Below are 22,216 nucleotides of genomic sequence, written 5' to 3'. Positions count from 1 at the left end.
CCTCGGAGCTTCTCCACGCAGGAAGTTAATATGTGTTTCAGTTTTACTGGGATAAATAGCTTCGGTGGAGTCTCGAGCGAATCGGCAAGGGTCGTCACTGACTCGATACTGCAGCCGCGGTCACGTAAAATGTAGGGTGAAATTAAAGCATTCCAGCGCAGTTTCCAAGCACCGAATTTTTCTTCTAAGAAAATTAACCTGCGAGCTGAAATACGACCTGTGTGGTTAGGCGGGCTGAATATTGACGTTCGTAAAACAAGCCTGACGGTGCTTAACGACTCTGCGAGTCAACGAGTGAACTTTACCTACATACGCGCGTCTTAACGAATAACGATCACTTTAACAAGGAGCGACGATGGGCCTCGTCGGAGGAAAAGGAAAAGGAATTCCCGAGGAAGTATTTTGGAATTTTTACGCACGTGTCACGTCAACGGTTTGGGAATTTTTTTCCTCAAGTTACACGCCTCTCAGAACAAGGAAGACCTTTCGCAAACTGCCGGGATTTTATTTTTATACCTTGAGGCAATATCGAGGGGAAAAACGGATAAAAGGTAACTTCTATAATTGCACGCGACTATACATCGCACCGCCGGATGGAATGCCCCGATACTTTGGATCTCAATAGCTTGCAAGAATTTATGAACTCGGTCATCTCAAATGCAGCCGGCCTACGTGAAAGGATCGATGAAAACATTCTTCAACTTATATACCAACCGATGAGCTGACTTAGTTTGCGAAAACTTCCTTTGCATGCCTTTAACAGCTCTTTCTCTCTCTCTCTCTCTCTCTCTCCCTCTCTCTTCTTACTGATTTATTTATTTACCTACTTATTCATTTTTTCTTTACTTGTTGTTCACTTTGCTTCTATTTACCTTTATCCGTCGTTTTCTCTCTTCTTGCGTTATTTCTGCAATTTTGAGTTTTAATACACATTTCATGTCACACGTGTGTTACATCGCCTAAGGGGACTTCTCCCAGGACGAATAAACGCCTCTCTGTCTCTCTCCCTCGCCCCGCTACCTTCGAGAGCCTTTCCCCGAACTGAACCCTGCTATCCGACGCTCGTCAAGGTTGGCAATTGTAAAACCTTCCTCATCTCTTGCCAGCCCCGGACACAGGATCTCCACCCTTCGTAATTCTTTTACCCTCTCCCCCCGCTACTTGTGGAATAGTCTGCCATTGTCTGTTACATCTGCGTCCTCGTTGTACAAGGCTAGGCTCATTCGTTTACGTGCGGCCGAGTCCATGACTATATCTAACGCTGATCGATGGCTTGCATTCTATATATTTTATCTACTTCATTTATTCTAGTTACTTGCCTATTCCATTTATCCCATTTATTGTATTTATTTTATCAATTTTTAAGCATTATTCAATCTTAAAGCAGAGTCTTAACGTTATAGTCCCACCCTTGAATTTATCTGTACGGCCGTTGTTCCGTTCCATTCATTTGAAACGTAGTCATTTAGTCATTCACCAAACCCCCGCGTACCTTTCTCATCTTACGCTAAAACTTTTTATTGTACTTTTCCATCTCCGTATTCTCGTTAGTTTTTAATATTTCCTTATGGTACAATGCAAGTGTATTTACTATCATCACCTTAGCAAGTATCTAGGTTTAAAGAACGTTGCCGTTACCTACTATTTTCCCTTTGTATTTCCATTTGTATTTTCATTCTGTTACTTGCAGTATGCTCCCATTTGATCTTTGGCGTCAAATAAGCTGCGGCATTAATAAATGAATTGTGATCTTATATAATCTCGACGAATAGAAAGACGAACGAATCTAATAGACGAATTTCAGAACTCTGCGTAAATTTCAGCCCTGCGGAATCCCGTCGTTCACAGGATCCGCAAAGGCGGAGGTGAAACTTGTGAACACAGAAAGCTTGGGGCGAAAGAGTGACGACGTATTTATGGTAACAATAAGACACGCGAGGACGATAGATGGCCGGATTCTTCACAATTTTTTGTCTCAACGTCCTTATGCAGCACCGCAGTACGAGATGCATGCAGTCACCTTTATTTCCCAGTGTCTGCGGCAAAGAAGAATAGCAAAGCTGCGGGTCGCGGATGCCTGGCATGTATACCTAGACGAAGTTCACGCCTTGTTTATTCAGCCGGTTTATCCGCGTTCAGGGAGGAGACGGGCGGACTTTTGTCTTCTTCTTCGTCTCCTTGAAACGTAGCAAAGATTTTCGTTGAGGCGCGTGGTAATTCTTCTGGAAAATAAGTCGCGGAGAGCCAGGACTCCTTTTCGCAGCCATTAAAAGGGGTCGCGACGGCTGATTCGTCGGCCCACGTTCCGCTCGTTCCGAGGATCTACGTACAAGTGTACGGAATAATTCACACTTGTACACGGAATTCGATTAACAAAATCCGGCGTAAGAAAGGCTAAGCGACACTTACGGCGCCGGTTTTTCGAAGTGAAACGGAAAAGTTTTCACTAGGACAATTTTGCGAGCTGAGACGATTGTCGAGTAGTCTGCAGGCGAGACCCGAGGGACGGAGGGAAGTTACCCTCCGGCAAACGTCTACAAGGTAATTATAGCCCCGCAGTTTTCAGCCAACCCGACTTACATACATGCACACACTGTCGTTCCGACACACGCTTTGTATACCCAACATATACCTAACCATAGGCGGGGAAACGTGCATCCAGGAATTCCAGTATATCCCCAGTAAGACTGTTTTAACTTTTCTTCGAACGCGGGCTTATAGTCGGAACTGCGCCGTCTTTGTCGCTCTAGGTATACTAATAACTTGAAATTAAACGGATCGAACGTGTGTGAGGAAATTGTCTGATAGAATTAGAGCGCAATGAAACTTTACGTCCATGTTAGCGCGTGCACTCGACAAACTCGCGTACCAAAGGACCGTGATTAAGGGTTATGCTCGGACATTCTTACGCATAAGCGAAGCCGAGAAGGTGAGACCGCTGAGATTGAAACCTCGCACAGGTTTTCGTATTGTGGCGGTAGAGAAGATGTTTGAGAGTTGATTATAATTGATAATGGTAAGACTTTCTATGGGAACCTGTAGATTGGTGCCTGGAAAGGGGGTCAGAGAATTACAAGCTCGTGAACGCGGGAGTTGCAAATAACTCGAAGTCGTCAAACGGCGTGGCATGCATATCGTGGCGTAATTATAAGATGTGTATGATGTGCCTATACCTATAGGCCGCGGGAAACCGAGCCGAGTAGGATATTATTGGTATTACTGCGCGCATCTCCATGTTCCCAGCTGCGATAGCGTAAATTCTTGGAATGAATTTAATCGCGTGATTCTGGGTAATAATAAACACAGATTACACGCTCCGAGTAGGTGGTGGAGGACTATGTGCAGAAGATTATTTCCCGGATAATCGGTGCAGCCTGAATGCGTGGATGGTGTTATCGATACGGACACCCGATCAAACTTCGATTATACCTGCGGAGTACAACCGACGATCAGATTCTATCTGCTCTCTTCCTCCCCCCCCCCCTCTCTCTCTCTCTCTGCTCTCTGCTCTCTGCTCTCGACGTTACCTTCGGTTAACGGCTTCGTGTCTAGCTCTGAGTTTTCTGTTACTTGCTGTGTAAATAACTCGTGGAAAAATGTATAAAACTCGTTAAAGTGTCAATTTGCAGAATTGCTTCGAACTCTGATTGTTCTGGGCCATAAATTTTCATGCTTTACTTTTGAAATTTCTCGTTCGCGTAAATTCATACCATCCACTCAGATTTTACTGCGGCGATCTAATACGCATGATTTGACAGGCGTTACATTTCACAGGTATACACGCGAGGAATGGCCAACAGTTGAACGGTTGGAGGACTAAGGCTATCATTCCTGGTATATTATACGTAGTAGTAAACGGTGAACCAGTGCTTTATACATATAATATAGACGTCTAATAACCCATAGTCATTTTGCATCCCGAGCCATAGGACATCCCGGTACCACCACTCCTTAATTACCTACTTACCTTTATCTGTCCGAGAGTCGCCATAAATGGATACTTCTTCAAGGCAAGGTTCTCTAGTCACTTTCTGTCGATCGAGGCAGCCGCTGCAGCCGGTGTACCGAGACCCAGGCTTTGAGCATTAAGTGCATCGGTAAATTTCCTCTCGGTTGATTAAATAACTTATTATTGTTTATCTTCAGCCACCCTAAACTCTCATATTTCCACTCCGTTCAATTGTTTTACTATCTGTTTGATATCCGCATTGTATCCAGGTTACTTGCGTTCAGTTGCTCAGCCCCCGTAACTCGTTCCCTAGGCTTTTTTTTAGCACTACACGCTATTTCGCTACGTTGTATACATTTGTTTCTATTATTATTTTACCATTTATCTCTGTATACGCCGTAAATAGTTACGTATAGCTCTCCAAGATAGTATTTTTACGTACAATTGATTATAACTTATTTATCGTATTGCACTATTTTAATGCTCGGTCTTTTTCCTGGGGTTAACATATCTACCGTTATAATACTGCTGGTTTACCCTTTGACCTATTTCTAGGCCACGGCATGATAAATAACAATCTAATACTATCTAATCTTTCTCTATCTCTCGACTCCTCGGTAAAGGCGCGCAGAAACGCTTTTACACAATTACTCGGTCTTATTCTCCGAGTTATACCCATCTCTCCACGGGCTCTAGTTACCTTAATTGCTAATCACTGTACGCGCTCCACACCGCGCCAGCTGTTTGTGCACCTCGGATATGTCTGATTTTCATCTAAAGTGCAGAACACGTTTTACTTCGTGAAATTACCACTTTTGCGCGAACATCAACGAAACGTAAGGATGATCGGGTGGTGCTATAATGAATAGACATTAACTCGAGAAATAAATTGTAGATTCGTATACCGAAAGAAAAATTGCCCTGGACCCTAATCTTAGACCTGGAGAAGCCATTAAAAACGTTTTCATGGTCGTGTAAATGATCGAAACTACCGCATACTTTGGGTAATTCAAGTACCATCGATCAGGGCTCAGGCTTTACACAACTATGCATGCGCCATATTTTTCTCACAGTGATAGAAACGAATAGACATCCGACTGTAGAAGGTGTAGCAAAAGTATATGCCATTTCGGAACCGACTATACGTGATCATTGCTAAACGGCGTGCTCTCGAGGAGACGAACAAGAAAGTTTATACGTATGGGTATATCGGAAGGGAACGTCGAGCAAGATTCATCAAGGAATTAATTTCTGAATCTTCCCTCGGCACGCAGGGAGAAGGCCATCAATATCCGACTATCTGGCAATCTGTACCTGCCTCGCGGAGGTTCCTCGATCGAAACAAGCCGGGGCGGAAGGAGGATAGCCGGGATAACAAGTGCAGCAACGAGCTGGATTCCGTTCGTCTCGGAGCTGCAAGAAAGTACGGCTAGAGCAGGTATCAAGGACCGGCGTTGCACTCGTGCACTTCCATTCTCATGCGGTGTACCTTCACGATCGGAGGACGAGGATCACGAGGCTGAACACGCGGCGCAAGGATGAAGATAGCTCGGCGCAGTCTTGGGCCGGGTATCCCAGGCACCAGTTTGACCCAGCCTAACCCCCAGCCTAGCCCAGTCTCGATCTATTCGATAAATTTCTCACACGCGAGTCGATCGCGACACACTGCGGGGCCGGAAGCTCTCTGCAAGTCTGCAACTCCGATGCAGCACACGTATCCGATACGTTGTAGGTAGGTACATGTGTCACTCGCAATCGGTGAATCGTTGCATCGAAAACAGCGTTGGTACCGTTAGCGCGATGACGCAGGTCGGGGTTGAGCGCATCCTCGAAAACTCAAACCTCCGTGGAAATGTTGAAAGCCATATTGGTCCGCGACTCGATTAGCTAATTTCACCGGTTTCGTCTGATGTCGGAACTTGAAAGCGGTTCCAGTCGGTCCAATTAGCGACTGATTCGTCAGAGCCGATTTGCAGAGAGTTTCCGGTTCTTCGGATTTCGCCACGAGTCGCAAGGAACTCGGCGCTTTTCCACCCTGATGGCGTTATACAGTTTAAAGGAACACCGTTGGCTCTCCGAGGAGCAACAGCTCCGTGTGTCAGCCGGCGTCCGTCATCGGAGCTGATCGGCCCGCGGTGCGAATTCTCCAACTTCGACTATCGCGTTTGCCGTGATTAATGGGGAGGCTACGGACTGATTCAATCGCGTGTGAACCCAGTGTACCAGCTTTCCAAACTTCGAATTCGACGTGTTGAACGATTGGTATTGTTTCAACCGGAACGGATTTGGTTCGGTGCACTACTCCAGGTTGGATGGAGTTGCTTTACAGACTTCAAACCACCCATTGCTGAGAGTTTGGGAGCAGAAAAGTCTGACTGCGAATCGAGCCATCGAAACACTCTCGGATGATGATGATAGTGCGTGGGGAGTTGAAACTGTATCTTTGGAAGGGACGCAATTCGTCGCTAAAAATCAACGATATTACAAATTTCAGCATGATACATTGAGAGTAAGTAGGTATTCATTTGTTCGTTTCCTCGGAATCCCGCCGTTCATATCAAAAAAGAATCACTCGTTACACCCGCGATAAGCGAGACGAATGGCAAGCGCGTAGCTGTAGAGCCGAATGAATTTGGTATTCACCGTGGTATACGAGAGCGGCAAAGTTTTTCATAAGTTTGTAAAAACTTTCCACGAACGATACTTTTAAATCGATAAATTTAATTTTCATACACTCGAAAGCTTTCCTTTTCCATGCTTGTTCTCTCATTTCTTTTTTTTTTTTTTTACCCCTCTTTCTCTTCAGCTTGAAAATTTTCCCCCTAATTGTATTCGAATCATTCCCCTCGGCTTCGATAAAAAGTTTCGATAAAGGCGGAGAGACGTGAGCGGTGCCGTATCTCCGAAATCCCAATTGAAATTACTCTACCGCACGTGTAATACACTTCGGAAAAATTTCATCGAACTGTGCCGAAAATTTCATCACGGATTTATAGTACTCAACGCAGGATGTAGAGATTACAAATTATTGGGCTGTACGTTTCGATCGTTTGAAATTAATAATTACCCTCGATCAACCGATGTTGCTCAAGCAGTAAGTGGCCCCCTGTGTCTTCTCGGTGGACGTCATAAATTCGAGCAATTATAAATTCAATCCAGCACGCCGAGTAAAATGTTCACAGTAAAATTACACCGAAGTTATAAAGCGATGATTTACAGATCCTGCTGCTGGCTCGCCGTCTACCACCAAGCGGATATTCAGTGCGTACAGATTTTTCCTGCCTTCTTTCAGCTTTTATACCCAATCCAACGATCCTGATTTCCATACTTCGCTGCAACAGATCGGCGCCTCGTAGGTAGGAATGTGTGCGCATAGAACCCCTGTAATACACCAAACGATAACAGGTAATGGATGGTCGGCGATAAATTTCGGCCGCGTAGCGTCTACACCCCCCCCCCCCCCCCCCCCCAAGAACGTGGACTTATTTATTCAGTCTACTGCGCAAGTTTTTCCTTCGCTTTTTACACCCTGTTTAGGTCTCCGGTCTATACATACATGCCTGCGTCACAGGGTTTGGATGTAAATACATCTTCGCAATAAATAATCTCACGCGAAACGAAGGAAATGGACGGCACTTCGTAATATACCGTGACTGTCTATCCTCAAACTGTGTTAAAGAGATACGAGAGGACGTTCTCGTCATTGCCGAGAAATTACGGGGATTTTTTTTTTTTTAACTAGTCACGTGATCCGCGAGCACGGTCTCACACTCTAAAGGCAGACTTGAGAACAAGTGACGAAAGAACTCTGTCCCGCGTGTCATATCTGTGATCGTCGAGGCAATCAATCACGGATTTTCACAAAGTAACGATTTTCTCAACAAAAAATATACTGTCAATAGCTTATGGACGGATAAAAAATGAAATAGGAAATGGGCGGCCTACTCTCGATGAAAATTTCTTTTACCCGGGACACCGGACAAAGGAATCAACCGCAAAGGTCCGACATCGATATGAAAGGACAACTACTTGGGTTAAAATAGGTTATAGCTGAGGAATAGCACGGCGGTAACAAGTAACAACCACACAAGAATTCAATTCAAAGGATGTATATAATTCCGAACTTTCGAGCGAGAAGCGGCGCGGCCGAATGCCCGGGTTACGGAATTGATTCAATCCCATTAGCAGGCAGCAACACTCGTCAAGTCCGCTTCACAGTCGAATGAAGAGTCGCAAATTGGCCCTTTCCAATTGAAAATTCGATCCAATTTGTAGCAGAGGATTCGCGCGAGGTGAATCCGGCATACGTATCCTCGTTCAAAGGCAAGCGGCGTTTCCCACGCGCCAAATCTGCGTAATACACGTACAAGATAATACCACGCGGCACCTGAAGAGGTGCGCTTGGATAAAAAGCACCTCGAGAAAACTGCCGCGAGCTGCGGGATACCCGCGTCTCTGCCCCCAGGGTGAATAAATATCCAGATAACGAATGCACCCGACAACTTTTCAAAGTTTCGCAGACCAGCTTCGGTCCTCGCCAGTATATCGCCGCACCACGATTTCACGATGATCTGAGAGGAGAACGGGAAGCCACGGATAAATTGAAGAGGCGGAGAGAGCGAGCCGCTTCGTTATACGCTCGTTGTGCAACCGATGATCGCATCCTCGGAGGACTTTCTCGCGAGGTTTCGGGCCGCGGGAAGACCCCGGCTCCTGGCGCTTCTGGGGCTTCTAGGGTTCGAGTATAAGCAGCGGAAGAAGTCCGCGGACTACGGCCCGACGGCGTCGCGGTGTCGCGGTATTGCTGCATAATGGCCGTGGTATGGGCGAATTTTCGTCACTAACAACCGGCCATTAAAAGTTGAGCGGATCGCCTTGCCGTCCGTTTCTATAGCGGAGAACTCGGCATCGAGCAAGTTTATATAGGTGCAGTATAGTCGAGTTTTTTCAGCCCAGAAGACTTTCCGCCATCCCCTCTCTCGCTCGCTCTCTCTCGTCTCGCCGCGATATTTTATAGACGGCAATAACACGCCCGCCATAACCGATTACGGGATCGATTGATTGTGGGCCCCCCAGCCAGACCGATCTGACCGTTCGCGTCTTGCTCTTCTCTCCGGAAAGAACCGGAACACGATTCTGCAACCGCGCCGGGATCGAAGAACGTGACGAAAGTTCTGCGAGTTTAGTTTCCACCAGGGAAATTGGAGTGCTTGTTGTATGCCTGCTTCATCACCGCTCCAATCATCCTGAATTAGTATAATTCATCCCTCGACTTGATATGTATATTTTTGTACTAAACATGTATATCCTATCCTCAATTTAAACTTACATTCGCTTCATTCTAGCGTCAAACTGCACTTACTGTTAGGTATATATTGTTTGCGATTCAGGCGAATTAACTCTCCTCTAATTTCTCCACCGCTCAGTAGAAATAATTAGCTTTCGACTGGCACGTTGCAAAAAATATCCACCTCGCAGCATCCTGGAGTCTAGAGGTTATTAAGTTTTCGCGAGTCCACGGAGTACAAGCCAAGATTCGAATCGAAAGTAATCAAGGCTTCAAAAGTTTCCCGCCACTATTACTTATTCATTTTGTACACAATTTTTTACTCAACATTCGTCTCAATCAGCTAAGTTTTTCCCCTCCCCCGCTGCTCCAAACCCTCGCCCGTTAACGAGAGTTCGCTTATCAAATTCGGTGGCGCAGATTCGTGTTTCTGCAGAGTTTAATTTTTGACGGAAATTCGGAGGTCTTTGAAAAGTTTCAGGTCACTTACTTTCACGAATGATTGATCACAAGATCAAGTTTCAAAAAAGAATTTGCAGCCAAATTTTCTCGTCCCGAAGTTGGCATAGGAGACTGGAACAATGCCCGTAGCTAATAATCTGCAGGATCTTGCGATGTCAGAATTTCGAATTGCGATATGCTCGCGACGGCACTATCGATGAGCCGAATCGACGATTTCCGAACTCACCGATCGTTATCTTGCACGTTACGTAATCATATACGGCGATTCGTCACACTTTCGTTAATGGACGTTGTGCGCGGGCCTTTTGTCACTATCCATTAAAAGTCTCTCTCTCTCTCTCTCTCTCTCTCTCTCTCTCTCTCTCTCTCATCGTCAGGCTGGATTTCCTCTCGCGAGCCACGGCGAGGCGTCCTCGATTCCAATCAGCGCAAAACGCACCACTTTTATGCGTTTTCACTGAGGGCAAAACAAGTGGCCATCACGTATAGATATACAGAGTTTATACAACCCTGCGCCACCATTAAGCCAGCGAGTCGTTTTTACCTTTGATTATTCCATTCTAATGATTCTTTGATTATTTCATTCATTTCATTTCTCCCCGTCCCGGGATAGAACCGTTTAACTTTATCCTCGGACTCACAAAGACGGTCAGCCTGCCGTTAGCATTACGATCATTAAGGCTGCTGTATGACTGCTTGCAACCTACTCTGAAACCGAAGCGCTCTCTTCCCATCGAAGTCGGGGATTTGAAACTCGGCCAAATGCTGACCGAGCATGAAAATCGAGAAGTAATAGGTGAAAAAAAAAAATTCAAGTGAACCAGAGAGTACTCCAAGTGGCATCCAATCCGGAGGCTAATTGGACGAGTGTAGCAGGGAAAAGAATTAATTGCTCATGCTTCGAGATTTTCCGTCCACAGGATTGGCGGGGAAGAAGGATCTGATTCGATCAACATTGAATGGGTGGAATATTTTATCCTGCTCGTTTGAGCCTCGCGTGATTTGCGGCAAATTGTAACATCCCGTCCATCCTCGGTTGGCGGGCAAAAGCTGTTGCGAGCTTGTAAAACGCGAAAAATAATTGCCTGCAGAGCGAGCGGCCGGAATTAATGACAATTTAAGTTAGCGCCTACCTAATCTCGGTAAAACTAACGGCGGTGCAATGCAAGACAGGGCGCAGTGCAGTGCAGTGGTAACGAAATTTATCTAATTGCTAATTAACAAATCTATTACAGGGATTTCTCGCCCTCCTCGTATAATATCGTTAAACTCCACCCTGTACAGTTTTGCGAACAATTCTCTCTGCAGTCGCTTGTTTCCCGGGTCACAGCGTCGTGCAGCTTGGATATAACGAAGACTCCGAATTGGCTTTGCAAGCCAATATCGCGCATAGGAACTCGCAGCTCTTCAATTCGATACAATATTGATATTCCATCAAGTACAGAAACCGCGCCCCGTATTTGCACGAAGGGCAGAAGTAGCTGGTCTCGTCAAAGTGGCCGGGGATATGAAGTATATTTGCAAATAGAAAAGTATACGTGGCTCCCCGGTGCATCGGGGTAACGGCCGGTCCTGAGAGGATGTGGAAGGAAGTGCGCTCGAGGCTGGGTCTCGGTGAATGGGAAAGCGGTAGAAACCGAAAGAGAAGCACTAAAACGAAACAGGGTAGTTTTCTCGTGCTATCGAGTCTCAAATTACACCGGATAGAACTCGCACTGCCAATTCAACTCTTCCCATAAGAGTCAGCTCAACTTTTCGACGTGCATCTCGAACGACTGCACGATCCACCTTCCAGGCTACGTGACCGCCGGAAACATCGAACGCTTTTCCAGCTGCTCCTCCGAGCCTCCGCGTTACAAAGCGTTTGCGGTTTACCTAACAGAAACACAACACTCAACGCGCGAGTAGCATTGACCGTTGAAAGCTATGCTGGAACTCAACTCAGAAGTACCGATATACCGTCGAGAAATATTGTATCGACAACGGTATAGAGCAATGAGTTGAAGGAACCTTCGCTTCGGTGTAAATTTATACGGGTAGGTATGTGTGAACAAGTGTTGCGGAGAATTTTTACGGGATGTGACAAGACTAAGGTTGAACTAACCGTAGTTGACCCTTATCCAAGATTAAACCTGACGGTGATACCAATCTTGATTACTATCCCTGTGTGGGTGGAAGGTAGCCTCCTATATGCCAATATGGCGGCAGTACGATAAAATTTTTCGAAAAACACGCAAGCGTGTCCTGTGCAAACGGACGGGGGTATGTAAGCTCTTTTTAAATTCCGTTCAGGTCCGGCCTGCAGGCGATCTCCCAGGGTGCGTAGCCCGTCCCTTGGCAATCTGCCGTAAGGGTCGTGACCCTTCGTTGAGAGTCGTGTCTCTTCGCATCTCTCGAGTTTCGTTATACCCAGTCCAATTTTGGATGTGGCTTGTGAGCGTACAAGCGAGAAGTTAAACCGAAAGCGTAGGTACGATCAGAAACTTGGCGAATTGACTCGGACGGGCGGGTCAACTTTTGCCCCAGAAGCATGTCTTTTGATAACCGTGCAACCCGGATATTCAGAGGCCGGATTACGGTAGCGGAAACCGCCGAGGAAAGCCGGTTGGACATCCTGGTTATACACTGGCCAAAGAGCCGTTATTTGGGACAATTAGTCACGAATCTGATACAAGTTACCTCTGACTACGGGCGATGAAAGGGTGGATTATTGGCTTGTCATGACGCGCTGACCGCCACCAGGATATCTCGACCAGGACTGCTTCGCGTCTGGTAAGCCGTGCTAAAGAGGAACGGGGACGCGGGGAAATGCATGCCGCAATGACAATGAGAGAAGCACGGATCGTTGACCATAATTATCGAATACCTTGGCATCGTAGCATTCCATCTCAGGCTCTCTCAGACAATGAATGAGCAATAACTCTTGTCACGTTTCAAGATATGGCACGCTGCCGAGGAGTCCCGAAATGTGCATCGCAGGTTAGGACAATACTTTCGGGAGTGGGCAAATTAAAAAAACAGTGAATCGTTCGCATGGGGAAACTTGGAATCGCGTATAATGCTGATAACATGTGCAGGTTCACAGAAATATGCGCTTTGATGATATCTAGTAGGAAGACATGATTTTTTACCCTCCAACGTTCATAGAATATTAAAAACTCCAGTAGCCGTTCCTTAACTAGACAGGTAATTGGCCGTAACAATTTTCTCAATGGTCCCATGCTTCCTCTGAACGAATCGGTAATTATTTCCCAGGTCTTTGGTAGAACTCCCATAACTTGCAACCTTATCCAAAAAAGGTATGTCTGGCATAAACTCGTACATACACTGCTTATCTGCCAAATAATTTATTAATTTTCAAACTGCTTATCTGCCAAATAATTTATTAATTTTCAAAAACACGTCTTTGCGAAGCCAACTTCCAAGCGATCATTGTACCCTTCAACAAAGATTGATGCGATGACTAAATCAACTTGAAACCTGGACCAGTTTATGCAGGACCCTGATCTTCGACGTTCCCAGTGATCAGTGCGAACAGATAATCTTCGGTTCAATAGGTATGAGAGTAATATTTGCGGAGTACACGACCGGATTATAATTCCAGATGTGCCGAGTGTACATTAGGCGGGTGGAAAACGCGCGGTGTACCAGCCCAGCTTAGCTCATGTATCATTTGCTGGAAGAGCCCTACGGCGATGCAACCGTGCGCTCGACCAGCGACGGCACGGCATGCGCTGAACTTTCTAAAGCGCATTAGCAGTTTTAAAGCCGGTAACCCAGGGCCCTCCGGGTCTAACCCTAGGTACCCACCATTAGTGGGCCACCAGCGACGCGTCACTTAGCCATTCGGTCCACACCGTTGCAGGAATAACTCCGCGTAGCTGACGCGGCGGGGTGGATGTCGCGAATCTTTTACGGGAGTTGAATGTTCGCCAATTTTTAACAGCACAACAAATGATTCCTTCATCACCCGCTCGGGTGATTTAGTTGCACTCCAGGCTCGCAATGTCGGGCGGGGAAATTTCCCGATGAAGGTCCTGAACTCAAAGGCCACGATCACGAGACGACCAGACAAAAACTCACAGAGGTGAAGACGGTCCTAATCGCGTTACCGAGCCGCTAAACCGCACGAAATTTGTCGAGGAAACACAACCGCGCCGCCAATGGTAACGAATGACGGTGCAATTAGCGTCAGCCCGCACCTGGGGAATGAGAGAACCTCTTTATGCCTGTGAAGCTTGGAACTATCACGAGTCTAATTATGGCCGGACATTAGTGGGGAATGCGTACGGCATTCCTTGACGCTGCGGTGCATGGCCATGTGCAGCCGTTATAAGGACGCCGTTGGCAACCGCGCGGTGAACGCCGGACTAACAACTCGTGAAATCCCGAGTTTCCCGTCGACGTACTTCAAGGTGGAGTTTCGGCCGTCATGACGATAATCCGGGCGTCAGTTCACGCTGTGGAATTCGGTCGATTAGACTTGAGTTGGTACCCAATTACCTTGCACGGACAGCGCGCGCCGATTCTCGCTGTTTCCGGCCTGATGCTGTACCGGAACTAATCGAAAATCCCGTAACAAGAGAAGACCGGCAAACTAACGTCGAGGATAAGCCCTCGTCTTGCCGGGCCTCTAAAGGCTTCCGTTTTCCGACCAGTTTCCCGAAGTACATTAGGTACTTCGTATGTAGGCGGTCTGAAACACGAGTCGTGATTGTCACGTGTGAAAAGAAAGGGAACTAATCGGATTGAGTCCGGAGTGACGGATCAGTAATTACAATCTGAGTAGATTTTCCGTCGTTCGATTGCACGCACGCGCGAGGCTTAATATAACTCGAACACCGAAAGGGGAACATCTGTGCGGGGCGTTCCTCGTCTCTGGCGAGAAAAGCGCGAATGGGCGGCGATGTTGCCGAGGGACCGAGAGGCGCTCCCCGGATAGTTCGCAAGGAAGCGATTCTGCTTTGTGGCTGTTCAGAGCTGGTATGGATCACTTGATAGATGTTCCACGCGGTTCCGTAGGTTCAAGTAGCTTGATTGCCCCGAGACGCCCCTGCGCGCTTCTCGAGCCTTAATATACGGAAATCCCGGCAGTTTGTATAATACCGGTTCGAAAATCGGTCGCGAGATTTCCGAAACGACAATGGTAGCAACGTGATTAAATATCAGCCGAGATTCCTCGTATGTTCGAAAGTTGCTCGTCAAGCTCCAAGCTCGCAATCGCAACTCTGAAGAGGACGGAAGAGAAAATGGAAAATAAAAGCAGGAGATATCGTAATTGATAGTTCGGAGAAGATTGCTACCTACGCAGTATATACGTACCGAAATGGCGAGAATCAATTGATTTATTTTTATGCACAATTCGTGTTTGATCATGATTTACAAACGAACGTGTGTTTGATGCGTAGCTGAAGCGTCTGGCTCTCCGATGCATGGAATAATTAATTAATATTTTCCCAAGTAAAACAAATAACGTATCCAGCAGCAAGCACCTCAAAGTACATATTGCAAAGTTATGTTTACCCACGAAGAGATGAACGCTCGATACCATTTCGTTGAAGCCGCATGTTTCACCGTGGTATATGCATTCAATTTAGTCCCTACCGTCGTGTATTATTTTTAACTTATGAGAAACGAGATATCGATCCTTAGCCACGCGATGCTCGGCCCTGCCAGTCGGTCCCTGATGGAAATAAAATCGCTTTGTGGAGGTATTTCTCATCCCTCGGTATCGAGGCAGCCCTGCGGTAACCGGAGAGCGTTGAAAACCGCCAAGCGAAAAAATTTGTTTCACATATCGTTTGAAGCGTTCGTAATATTTTCGCAAAGTTTGATCCGTAAAACAAGGGATTATCCTTCCGCATATAAGTTGATCACTCCACCGCTGAGCTGGTTTAAATTCCTACCGGAAGTACACGGAATAATGGCTTTGCTAATTTCGGGCACTTGACGCGGATGATTTCGATGCGGCTCGTTCTCTAATATTTTACACGCTCGTAAACTGGGCATTTGTTATTCCATTAGCAAAATGGGAGTTTGCCATTCACGCGCGATGGTTGGTTAGTAGATAACGTTTAACGAGGGCCTTACAACCCCACGTGACGTTCATCCGTGAAACTCTTCGCGAACGTTACATGATGACCGAATTCAATTTAATTCTCACTAGCAATTCTCAGGGTTAAAAAAATAAACGTTACTAGTCTGCGCAGGTACGTACCTACGTTACACCGACTCTGTGTGTCAACTACTCGGATGAACAAATTCACGCTCAACGGTGATAAACTTTATAGCATATCTGCTTATTCTCCGAAGTGTCCGGTAGATAAGCGAAGCATTAAAACGACTCTTGGGTAAGCGTGAGTGTGTTTATTTTTAAACATTTCTCGTGGAGACGTCGCGTTGTTTGAAAAACGAAGAATCGGAAAATTTTTTTTTTTTGCGTATATGGTACAGACGATCTTTAAAAATCGGAATCACCTAAGTCGTATCTGCAGTCACTGAATAATCGATTAATGCAGGTGAATAAAATGTCGCGTTGTATCGTTGCTGCTTGTTCCCTGTTTCACAATGTACAACTTGTAGGTACTATAGGTATCACACACACACACACACATATATATATATATATATATATATATATATATATATATATATATATATATATATATATATATATGTATAATGTATATACTTCCCGACGTCCCAGCATCGCGATATAGTGACATGGTTTCGTTTCACACTGTCCTTCCCCTGTCTCGGCGATCAATTATATGTCGAACGCTGCTGAGCTCGGGTACAAGGTAATCGTTCTCTCGATAAACAATATTCTCTTGGAGTTGACAACCGTCTAGTACTTCCTAGGTAATTATTATGATCGGTTTAATTAAATGCAACGAGGACATTAACGCAATTAGTAGCATCATTCAAAGCTAAGCACGATCGGCTGCAGCTTTCGCTGTTATTATGTTTATGAACCTACACTACTGGTGAACCAGCTTCGTGCTTCATACGTCGAACGAGGGAAAGGAAACATTTCCCGTGCGCACAATTTTTTCCATTTAGGGCTGCGAACGAATATGCTCCCTCTCCTCCTGGATTCAAAGTTTGATCACGAACGCATAATTGCACTCGTTTTCAAGGAGTTTGCACCCTAAAGTAGGTACATGCAACCTCGTTGGAGAACTCTTCCGAATTGCTTCGTTTAAATATGTGTTACAAGAAACGCGGGGAAAAGTTTGCATTGCAGCTTGGGAAGTTGTCGGGTACCCACTTTAAATTAACGACTATATATGACGATTTTGCAAATTGCATGAAGGTACGGGCTGTGTAGCAAGTTGGTCGACGCTCGAGTTCGATTCGCGTAAAAGATATTCAAGAATCACAAAAGTTCGTCAAGTTGAGTAATGAATTATTGAACCTGAAATTGCCGAAGCAGAATTTCCGCGATGGACGACAGGCCATATTATATGAAAAAAATTGAAACCAATTACGGTGGCGATGAGACGTGCCTCGTTAGTCGAAGAAGAAGAAGAAGGAGACGACGAAGATGAAAAAACCTGGAAAGTCCAGAATTCTCACAAGTCTGCCGAAGGTTCGTATCTCATACGCGGCGACGTGCTTGTGTTGATTGGCGTTAATGCGTTCTCTCGCATATCTCCACTTGCAGAGAGTGAAATGGTAATTCGTTAAACGTGCAATTTGGTTGAGCGAGGGGATGAAGGAAGGATGAATGAACGGTCAAAGAGACAGACTAGCAAAATGCCGGTCAAGTCACGAAGGAGAAAGGCGGCACCAGGTGCACCAGCCCGGCACATTCCCTCGGGACGTAAATCTTACGGACAATTTCACCGGCTGTATTCCGCAGACTCGTGCTGCTGCCGTAAAGCGATACACTTCCATGTACTCACCGTTCGCGTCCGCGTGCGTGTAATTATCGGGTTAAACTTCGAAACGTTAAAACAGTTCCGGTGCAATAAAATGCGTTAACTAAGAACCTGCACTGGGAACCGTGAGACCCTGCGGCGAACATTTGCGACGAGGAGGCCACCGCATATACAGTCCGGACTGTCCGCGATCCCTCGAACGAATCGCTTGACCCCTGGTCGTGGCACTTACGCGATGTCGGCTCGCTTCGAAACGCCCCTCAATCAACCCCCGCATCGGCGCCGATTTTCAGTGAAACAAATCGATCCATTTACGGATGACCGATTGGGCTTCCAAGTTAAAAAAGCCTGTCCGATTTCGATCGTTGAGCCTCTTATCTAAGTTGTTGGAATAAATGTGACTGCAAAAAACGCGAAAGTGATGAAAAAATTTGATCAAATCGAGACTTGTGCGTGAAAAATGTTGCGATTGCGCGATCACCAGTTTCACTTGGAATTCACCGAATAACGGTTGTCGGTCGGAAAAGAGGTTGTTATTACTCTGAGTTCCGTAGCAGCGGGTCGGCGAGTCGTAAATATTAACTTAAATTTGGCGATCGTAAAAATGGTATGTAAGAATTTTTAATGCCTGTAAAAATCGGCTTAATGAACCTCGCGGTTTCGGGGCAGCACCGAGTGCAACGGACTGTTTTCGTATTATATGGATGAGCGAAATGGGAATACCGAGCGAGCGAGCGAGAGAGACGAGGAGCGCTTGCATGCGGGATAAAAAATGGTGAGCGAGTATCGCGAGACGCGGACATGTGGGCAGAAGAAACAGCACCGTTGAGAACAATGCGAAAGCGTTTGAAAGGCGATTGCATCGACACAGCTGGGCTTGACGGATACGGCGAGTCCTCTGACCACCTCCCTAATCGGCCAATTAGTCATGTGATCCCTGACTAAATTACAGGTACTAACCAACCGGCCTGGCCAACCCGCGGCCCGAGAGGTTAAAGAGTTAAGTAAGATAATATAAGCGGTTTACGACACTGAGGCTGTGCCAAGGGGGAAGGAAGAGAGTACGAGAGAAGAAAAAGGATGCAGGGGGATCCGGCGTTGAGCTTGAAGCTTTACAGGCCGTTCGGAAACTGGCTGCCTCTGCACGAGCGCAGAATGAGAAACTCGGAGAAACGGTCACTCGAGAAATTCAACCGACGAACAAAGTTTCCACCGGGGCATGTTTCCACCGGGTGCCGGTATATTCTCACGTGCAGGACAGTCGGTGTTCGACGGATTCGAAAGAGTCCAGGTTCCACCGGCCCCTTCGTACCGAGCGACGCGAAAGTTCCATAAATCTATTTGAAATCCCGGCATGTTGAACCCCCGCGTATTATTTCCTACAGTACTACGGTAATCCGTTGAATTAATGGACATCCGTGTACATTAGGAGGAGTAGGAGGAGGAGGATAAACATCTTATAAATCAATTCTGTCCAACGTCGAAACTCCCGCGTGCCGCGGATCTTGCGGGTTAATAAACGTGTTCGTTGATTCGGGTAATAGATGGCCATATGCGCACACCGACGGCAAACAAAGGAACAAGTAACGATCCTCGGACAGGTTTTACTCACTTATTTATCACTCCTCTCTTTCTTGCCACGTCAATATCTAACGAACTATGAACTCTACAACGTGTGGCAGGTGCCCGGTGCTCCTGTCAAATTCCGAGGAGAATTATTTGAAATCTGTCACTGCAGGCGCTTCGCCCCCAGTCGGAGCGACGTTGTGTTACAAGTTTATTACCGACCATGCCTCGCCTCGACCCGCTGATCCATCGAACATTGTGAAAACCTGGCCCGCCGGACCTTTCAGACATTATGTAGTAGGAAATGTGAAAATCCGTTAAATCCAATTCCCCCCCCCCCTTTCGATTCTCCGCCGCTCCAATACTCTACGTCCATAACGAAACAACAATCGATGGACCTTTCTTGCTTCCGTAATCCTCACGTTCGCCCGGCTTTCAGTTGTCAGAAAAATTGATGCACTCTCTACCTATAAACTCCGGATATCTCGCAAGAATATTGTACAAGTTTTGCTCGAATCTGCAGGTATTTGAACAATCAAGTCCTCCGAGTGCTTCGGCTTTCGTATAACAATAATAATTAATGAATTCGAAACCGAGAAGCCGATAAAAACACATACCTGACACAGTTATGAACGTAAGTCTTGCAAATGAAAAATCCTTCAACTCACGATCCAGAAAAACAATCTTCCACTCATTTCGTTTACCAGGTATCGAAAGAGACGGCGAGAACATCTGGAAGGCAGAGGCGATCGCCTGTCGTTCGAATCCACTTGAGCGAGTTTTACGATTAGATGTGGATATACAGAGCGGTAGTGTCTTCTTCGAATGGCCACCCTAAAACTATCAGATTACAGGTAGCGATAGGATAGGAAGAGAGCCCGTGCTCTTGGCCTGCAAGCGTAAGTCCCTGTCTTAAAAGGCGAACGAGTGATCGTGATCGTGATCGTGATCGGGAGGCGGGCAGAAGCCACGGGCATTAAATCGGCTTAAAATTGGTAATCCGACGAGGTTTAGTTAAAATAAGAAAGACAGGAGCTGGCCCGCGGGTCATCCGACCGTGAGGGTAATCGTATCAGCTTGACACGTATCGTGAATTTTTTACTTTCCATCAAATTCAGAGTGTTAAATTTGACGTTGTATAGTTAAGTATAAATTGGTCCTTGCGAATATTTCACCGCCATACAAGTTGAGCTTAGGACGAATGCCAAGATTCTCAAAATCTTAATGACTTACACGAACGCCGTATGGTAGGAAAAACCGCGTCGATTGTAAGCAAGATCATGAAAACCAGTTGTTAATTCATTTTCGTGATATCGTTAAATAAAAAAACTGATCACGTCGATCTGAAATTGATCCGTAGTGGTTTGAGTGATTATGATAACTTCTCCTCTACCATAAATACAGAGAAGCAGAAAGTTGGAAGAACAGTTATACGTCAAGTTCCCTGATAATACTTGCACGCTGATTACAGGACTCCCTGGACTGAGTATATATTATACGACGGCATCCTACGTCGGATTGGATGCACCGTGCAAAGGCACAAAGAGATGGGTGAAGATAGGACAAGGAGAATGGAAGAAAGAAAAGCTTGATAGAATTCCGAGTGAGAAGTTTCAATCTGGTATTCATAACGATTCGGTTAACGTCGTGCGGGACAAAGGTGTACGAGAAGAGAGGAGGAGATCAGACGCGCCGTTCTCGTTCCCTGGCACTGGATTGGAATTTAAATCGTAATCGTCAATTTGATCCCGGAAATCCAGGATCGTCGCGTCCGCGCCGGCAGCTCGCTCAACTTTCTATTAGTTTCGAGCAACAAACGGACCACCGAAGCGGACAAAACGCTGCGGCACTTTTATCGTGGCCAACCGAGCGGAAAATAGCTAATATTCCGAAAGGTTTTCACGGCGAAGGAATAAGGCGACGAGTTCTTCGCACCCTCTACACTTGGTCTCCATTTTTAATCATATGGTGGCCGGATATCGAATCTTCGGTATACTCAGACTCGAGCCGGTAAATCACTCCTCGAGAATGATTGTGCCCTAATTAACGGCGTCGTTCCTTCGGGGCCTTCTTCGGCGTTCAATTGATAAGACCCGTGGTCATTTGTAACAATTTTTGACCAACGGAATCCGCTCGCTGTACTTTCATTTGTATCCCATGTCAATAGGATACAAGCAAAAGGATAATCAACTCCAGCACCAAATCCGGCGTGCCTTCTTTCCTTGGCTTCACATCCATCACTGTGTCAATCCCCGGTTTGTTATCATGCATCGACGAGCTTCACCCCGCAGAGTTGTCAATTTACTCGGCACTTCACTACTGCGGTGATACAGTGGTGATTTCTTATTTCTTAATTTTTGTACACCCATATACGTTTGCCTCCACCCAATGATAAATTTTTCCAGACAACAATCGCAGGTAAAGTCAATGATGGTATTATAACTTTGGATAATATGTACCTACGTATGTACGCGAATTGATGAGTTGCAACTTGGACGGCGGTGAAATGCGGTCGAATTGACACCGAAGCCGAATGATTGGAGGCTGTCGTATAAATTTTGACGGTGCAATTAGCGGGTAATTCGAATCAACGAGGAGCCGACAAGCGGATCGAGTTCCGGAGCGGGATATTGATTAAATGTGTATCCTTCTGACAGCGGCTTGGTGGTGGAAGGGTGAATATGCAGGAGCTCCGTAGTGGCGGGCGCATCTGTAGCGATTCTGCAGCATGCCAAGTGAGGCCGGGGTAAAGACCATTATCGCAAAATGCTAGCGCATCTTAATTACGCTCTGAAGAAGATTTTGCAAAAGGACATAAATCTCGTCGAGGCGCAGCGAGGCGTCGCGCGTCGTGTGTTCCCCGACTTGGTCTAATTCCCGTCGTTCCTTCATACTTCACCCCAAGCCGTCGTCGGGCCCCGGGTCAAGAGCAATTATTTCCGAAACAGTTGATTTTAATTTCCTCTCCAACGTCACTTAAATTACAACTTGTCTGCCGTATATAGTAAGCGAAGCGCCTTTAATAATCCAACAGGCTCGAACCTGGAGGCGTTATGGAGGCTCTTGTAT

General features: G+C 46.2%; 2 long non-coding RNA genes across 2 annotated transcripts in view; both read right to left on the bottom strand.

Annotated features, from left to right (window-relative positions):
* The window catches only part of LOC124294991, a 66,273-nt gene that overhangs the window by 9,292 nt on the left and 34,765 nt on the right, over nt 1–22,216 (bottom strand). The window lies entirely within an intron of this gene.
* The window catches only part of LOC124294993, a 40,211-nt gene continuing 24,775 nt past the window's right edge, over nt 6,781–22,216 (bottom strand). Inside the window, exon 3 of the long non-coding RNA XR_006904896.1 lies at nt 6,781–7,330. This is a non-coding gene — a long non-coding RNA (uncharacterized LOC124294993). The remainder of the gene's footprint in view (nt 7,331–22,216) is intronic.

Source organism: Neodiprion lecontei, chromosome 6, assembly GCF_021901455.1.
Source record: "Neodiprion lecontei isolate iyNeoLeco1 chromosome 6, iyNeoLeco1.1, whole genome shotgun sequence".
Classification (NCBI taxonomy): Eukaryota; Metazoa; Arthropoda; class Insecta; order Hymenoptera; family Diprionidae; genus Neodiprion; species Neodiprion lecontei.
This window is presented reverse-complemented; position numbering and strand designations above follow the sequence as displayed.